This window comes from Cenococcum geophilum, assembly GCF_001692895.1.
Source record: "Cenococcum geophilum 1.58 unplaced genomic scaffold K441scaffold_33, whole genome shotgun sequence".
Taxonomy (NCBI): Eukaryota; Fungi; Ascomycota; class Dothideomycetes; order Gloniales; family Gloniaceae; genus Cenococcum; species Cenococcum geophilum.
In genome coordinates, this window is record NW_027137591.1 from 72,910 (window position 1) to 79,842 (window position 6,933).

Sequence of the window (6,933 nt, forward strand, 5' to 3'; positions counted from 1 at the left end):
AATGACTGCCAGCAGTGGCCATTGAAAGTCTGGGCAGCAGCAGCATATTATGGAAGTTGACTTCGGTCCGTGCGAACAGGCTGTGAGGATTGAATGGTGTTAAGCTAAGTTTGACTGTCTTTTGAAGTTTCAAAAGCTGTAGGAGATGAAGGGAGGGCGCTGTCAAATACTATAAAACAAGCGGATGGACAATACGGTAATGCTACTTTAGAAAGAAAATTACATCAAAACGTGCGTTGTCGGGCTAGGAAAATTGCCTAGCCTTCTACTCCAGCTTTTGTACCAAATACTACCATTTCAACTTGATGACGCAGCAAAAAAACGGGTAACAAGCTCCCCAGAAGCATGACTTGCCATAACGCTTTACACCCAACGTATGTGAGGAATCCAGGAGCAATGTTCCAAGACTGTCACCAGCGCCGTTGCAGCCAAGTAATTGCCAACAATGCTAAGACAGCTTGAACCTCTCCGTCCGCTACCTCCTGCCGTTTCCACCGCTCAAGCATCCTTGGTCGCAGCTGACGACTGGTGTAGCGAATGGGCGGAATCCATCTTTGCGTGGTTTTATCCTTTCGTCAAGGCCTTCTCTCTGCGGCGGCCGTTTGGGTGTTATTGCATGGGACGTCGCAGCTCTCAAGTGTAATCGCCATGCGAAACAGTTCTTGGCTCATCAGGGTGGGGCCTCCTCTCCCCAGGGCCACCCCGCGAAGCGTCCCGTTTTGGGCCTTCCACCCGCTTGAGCTTGCCGAACTCTTGCCGACTCCCGAGCCCTGGCATTCTGGGCAAAAGCTTCTTCGTCCCATTTAGACTGATATTGTTCAAGCTTCATCAACAAGTGTTTGGCCCCGGTTGCAGAATACGTGGTTTTTGGAGCCTTGTGGGTACCTCGCATATTTTTGAGCCTGAGGATGGGTGTCACAGGTTGCATGCTAGAGCGCTTGATCGCCATCTAATCAATCTATTTCCTGATTCAGAACCGGGCTGTTGATGGAGATGGAATGAGTGGAATAGGATGGTTGGCGGCTAGTGGTTCATGTATATAACTCTGTCGACCTAAATCGGGTTGTCTTACTACTGTCTCAGCTGCCTGCCATCTTGTTTCTGTTGCCTGTTACTACAGCTTTGCGCACGACCAGCTTCCACCTTATCTGATAAATCAGACCCCTGGGGGACCGTTGGTACGCACACTACGCGCACTACGCGCACGGGCGGGCATACTGCTCCTTATCACTAACTAAATCTCGCTGAGGGTCTAAGAGCTTATGGGGGTCGTTTTGGTGGTAACAGAGCGTTAAAAATCACCGAAAATCGCTTTTTTTACTGCCGTATCTCGACCCTTTTATAACGTCCAGTTATTATAAAAATACTACAAGGTGGGAGCTCTTTAGCTTCTCTATCTAATGCATTAAATAACGACTTTGTAGCTATATTATAAATTTTTTTTGGATATAGACAGTCGGTCATATTAGATCCAAAACTCGTTAGTTGGTTTTATCGTAAGTGTAACAAAGCCTGGTAGTAGATACTACGGTGGACTTGTTAATAGGATAGGTATATAAGTAGAAACACTATAACAAGATCTAACTAGTAGAGTATATGCCTAATAGATTAACTCTAATTTTATTCTAAGATTTATTATAAAGATAGAACTATCTAAGGTAGGGACTATAGTCCTTTAAATATATAATACTGCCCCTAAGAAATGTGCTAAGTATATTAGTACGTTAGTACGTTAGTATATTCTACGTTTCTATATTCCTATATTTCCACATTTTAAAATATAATCCCGTAATCCGTTATATAGTTTAGTTACCCTTTATCCTATAGTTTAATCGATTCTAATACCTCCCGCGCTATTATAACTAGTTTATCCGCCTCCTCTCTAGGTAGTCGTACTACTATCTCCCTCCGCTTTATCTTTGCCCTTAAAAATATTCTATATCTCTAAGTCGTCTATTAGGGGTATAGTATTTCTATTTTTAATTTAATAACCTTTCTAATTTCTAATAGGAGGTATTAAAAATAATAAAGGTTATTAAACTAAAAACGGGAATACTATACCTCTAATAAATAACTTAGAGATAGAAAATATCTTTAAGGACAAAGATAAAGAAGAAGGAGATAGTATTACGGACCTTATATTAGAAGTAGTACAACTATTAAAAAGAGATATAAATGGGTTAGTTAAGATAGTATAGGAGGCGCTAGAACTAATTAAGCTATAAAATAAGGGGTAACTAAGTTATATAGTGTAACGGCGCTATCGCACGTTACCTGCCATATTCTACTAACCCGCGATTAGCTCGCCCAGAGCTAGCGCCTTAGCGGCTCACCCTATATATTTGTTTACATCGGTCCTAATAACCCCTTTTTCCCTTCTTCTTAGCTTAGTATCTTCATAATACAGCATTCGTTTAAGCTTTGGTTTAGAGGCATTTATTTAAGCCGTAACATTATACTAAGCTCTCCCTACCCTGCCTGGGAAGGCCTTAATAATATCCCACCCTAAAAGAAACTTCGTCTGCAACGACGCGTTAATGCGCTATACTTAGACACTAAAACAACTCTATACTGCCTAGGAAGGCCTAAATAATATCCCACCTTATAAGCTAGATAGGACTAGACCTGTACCCCTAAAATTAAAACTAAAGCGTATAATACTAACGAACCCTAAAAAGCTAACGATGGTACCTAAAGTAAGCTTATTTAAGAGAGCTATCTTTACCTAAGAGGAACCCAAGATCTAATTAGGATTAGAAATTAAAGATAATAATAACGTTATAGACGTACGCGAGCAAATTCGCGCCCTTGCGGCTAGCTAAAAAGCTAATTATCTTAAAGCAAGAAATATATAAGAGACCCTATAAGAGATCCTAGAAACCCTTACGGCCCTATAAAATAACCCAGCTTCCCCTTCCTAAAGCCCTAGCTAACCTATTTACTTTACTAAATATAATATACTAGGGAGTATAGATGTAATAATAAAGTAATTAAAGTTTATTAAGCTTCTTAACCTCTAACCCCTATCTAATGGGATAAACCCTACCTTTAAGAATTAGAGGATTTAAGTATAAGGAAAACTCTGCGTTAACTATAACTATTTCCCCTCTAAAGAAGCTAAGATGCTTTACCTCTTTAGTTAAACTATAGGAGATACCTAACGTTACCTTTAAGCTAAATTTAAGGACGACTTCCCTATCCGCTTTATATCTATTAGTAAAATACTATAGCATTTAGCCGCTATATATATAAACCCAAATAAAGCTTAGAACGCGCGTTATAACTATAATGGCTTAATAATAAAGTTAAATTAATCCTTTACTAAGTTCTAGACTTAATTCTTATACCTAGTAGGTAAAGGCTAGGTTCTCCTTAAGAACTACTATTTAGACCTATACAATAAGCTAACGGTTTAACTATAAGAGAAGATCGCGGTAGCCTTAGACGACCTACTAACTTACTTAAAACTTATAGCCTAATGTCTATTACTTAACTTAAAACTAAAGTGAATTAACGCCCGTTCTAATTAATAAAAAAGGGCTCGCAGTAGTTAAAACTTATTAACTACACCTATACGAGCTAGAGTAGGAAGATAAGCTATAACGGCCCTTATACTAAAAGCGGTTATATCTATATACCAGCGAGCCTTGCCTAATTAACTACGTACCACACTATTAACTAGTACTCGTTGTAATACCCTAATTAACCCTACCTTAGCTACGTGCTACAACTATAATAAGGAGGGTTACTTTACCTTATCTTACCTAGAGCTAAAGAATATAGGCGATATTAAGGAGATAGAGGAAGGAGAAACGTCCAATAAGTTGGGAAAAGAAGAGCCCTAGGGAAAGACTCACCCCTAGGGTACCCTATTAATCTTAAAGAGATTAATCTTAGTTAGTTAATGGGTGGAAAGTATTTTACCATTTTATATATAGTATCTTAAAATAGATATAGAGTAAATATAACCGCCCTTATTAACACTAGAGTAAATAGCTTTACCTTTATAAATACTACCTATATAAATAATATTGCCAAATTTCTAAATATAAAAGCTACCTAATTAGAGAAGCCTGTCTAAGTAAAAGGCTATAACAGCTAAGCTGGTTAGCTGGTTACCTACGTCTTAAAGTTGCATATTGCTTTTAATGGACAACGCTAATACGGCATCCCTTTCTATATCCTAGACCTAGGTTTCTACAATATAATCCTTAACTAAAAATAGATATCCTATTTTAATATTTAGCTAAACGTATAATAAAGACAATTTATTTAGCCAGAGGATAGACCGAAACTACCCTTATTTATTAGGGAAATTTAAACTAATTATAAGACACTAGCTATAAAGGCTAACCCTATCTACTAGTAGGATATCTAGGCCTATAACCTAGCCTTTATTTATGAAGACGCTCGCTATAAAGCTAGAAAGAACTCCGTATTAATAAAGATACTTTTCTAAAGCGCTATATCTAAAGAGGACTTTATATATAGAAGCGGGATAGAGAGTAATGTAAATAATATCTAAGTCGCGCAGATCTAACCGGTATAGAAAAGAACGTATTAATAGGATATAAGGGATAACCTCTAAAAGATGCGACAGGAGCTAAAAGGAGTAATAATAACACTAGTACCCTAGAAGCCCCTAAAGTTATATATACCCCTATTATTATATAAACCCCCTATAGTAGATATCGCCATAATTAGCGCTATAGCGTTCTACTTTAATATATACTAGAAGAATAATAAGGTCTTTATAATAAGCCTATATAAAATTAACCAAATTATTAATAATAGGGAGGAAAAGCCGGCTAAGGAAACCGATGAGGAACTAGTTAAACGCCTCCTTTTTACTATTTATACAGATTATAAGGATATATTCTTAAAAGCGGCCTTAAATAAGTTACCCCCTTACTAGACGTATAATTATAAGATTTAATTAAAAGCCAATAACTCGCTAAGCTATAGCCCCCTTTACTAATAATTAATAGATAAGCTAAAAGTAATAAAGTAGTACTTAATTAATAACCTAGATAAAGGGTTTATTAAGCTAAGTTAAGCCCCTTTTACTTCCCCTATCCTATTTATAAAAAAGCCTAATAGAGGCCTTTATTTTTGTATTAACTATTAAAAGCTAAACGCTATTACTTAAAAGGACTAGTACCTTATTCCTTTAATTAACGAGACCCTTATACATCTAAGCTAGGTAAAGATCTTTACTAAACTTAATATCCGCTAAGCTTTCTACCAAATTAGGATAAACCCTATATCTAAAGATTTAACAATATTCTATACCTATTATAGTTCCTATAAATATAAAGTTCTTCCTTTTAGACNAATAAACGGACNGGCTACGTACCAAAGGTATATAAATAACGTTCTTTTTAATTACCTTAAAAGTTCTGCACGGTATACCTAGACGATATTCTTATATACTTAGATAACAAACTTAAGCATTAAGTTTATATTAAGAAGGTCCTAAAGAGACTACAGAACGCGGGCTTATAAGTTAATATTAAGAAATATAAGTTTAGGGTAAAACGTATAAAATACCTCGGGTTTATTATAACTATAGAAGGAATTAAGGTTAACCCTAAGAAGGTAGAAATAATCTATAACTAGAAGCCCCCTTATATAGTAAAAGAGATCTAATCCTTTCTTAGTTTTTATAACTTCTACCACTGGTTTATCCGCGACTATAGAATTATAGTAAAACCTCTTATATAACTAACTAGGAAGGATATACCTTTTATCTTTAATAATAACTATATAAAAGCTTTTAAAGAGATAAAGGATCGGCTTATCTCTTCCATAATTCTTTATTACTATAACCTAGACCTTAAATTAATGCTAGAAACGGACGCTTTTAATAAGGTTATAGTGAGAATCCTATTATAGTTATATCTAGACGGTAAATAGTACCCTATTACCTTTTTCTTAAAAATAATAGACTTGACTAAGTATAACTATAAAGTATATAATAAAGAAATGCTAGCTATTATTTAATTACTCTTCTAATAGCGCGTAGAACTTAAAGGTACGAACTTCTAGAGTAAGATATATACAGATTATAAAGCCCTAAAGTACTTTATAACTATAAAGTAGCTTACTAGATAATAAGTCTAATAGGCTAAAATACTCTTTTAATTCTTCTTTATAATTATATATTGTTCTAGTAAGTAAAACTCTAAGGCTAATACCTTAACCCAAAAAGAATAAAATATAGAACCCTAGGATAAGCTAAAGACCTAATATTAGACGCGTGCCCTTTTCTATCTTAAACAGCTTAACCTACGGATCTTTAAGGAGCTAGACCCCTAGCTAAACGAGCTAGCATTAATAAAGGAGACCTTAAATAAACTAATAGGGCTAATTAACCGCCTCTTAACTATAAACCACACGGCTAACGCCTTAAAGGCCCTTCGCGATTAAGCCGTAAAAGAAAAACCCGATTTTAAAGTAAAGGAAGGGTTACTCCTATACTAGGAGCGGCTTATAGTCCCTAATATTAATAATCTACAGACTAAACTAATTCGAGAAGCTTATTGCTAAGTTTCTACGGCACACCCTAGCAAGAATAAGACCTATAAAATTATTAACTACCGTTACTACTAACTAAGAATAGTTGCGGATATTAATCAATATATATGGAACTGCGAAGACTATAGGAGAGCTATAATCCCACGGGATAAGACCCTAGGACTACTTAAGCCACTCCTAATACTAGAGCGCCTTTAGTAGTATATCTTTATAGACTTTTATAAACTACCTAGGGACCGTAACGGATACGATATAGTTATAGTTATAGTTAACCGCTTTAGTAAACACTTGTTTTTAATTCCCTATTATAAAAACATTAATGCTAAAGAGGTAGCCTAGCTATATATCTATTACGTTTACTTATAAGGGCGCGGAGAGACTTTAGGAAAGATTTAA